Raw genomic sequence first — 335 nt, forward strand, 5'->3', positions numbered from 1 at the left:
TTTATGTCATTTACTCATCTCTGTACACCCTAGGCTACTAGTTCTCTATATATAGGACCTTTTACTATTGTATTGAGACATATTGATCATGTTTTGATGATTGAACCCTCTTTGGGAGGCTGGCCATTCGGCCATGCCTAGACCTTGTTCTTATGTATTTTCAACGGTGGAGTTTCTACACACCATAGATTAAGGTGTGGAGCTCTACTGTACCTCGAGTATTAATGCAATTACTATTGTTCTTCTATTCAATTCCGCTTGTTCTTGTTCTAAGATATCACTTGTTCTTCAACTTGATGAATGTGATGATCCGTGACACTCATCATCATTCTCAC

This window comes from Arachis duranensis, chromosome 8, assembly GCF_000817695.3.
Source record: "Arachis duranensis cultivar V14167 chromosome 8, aradu.V14167.gnm2.J7QH, whole genome shotgun sequence".
NCBI lineage: Eukaryota > Viridiplantae > Streptophyta > Magnoliopsida > Fabales > Fabaceae > Arachis > Arachis duranensis.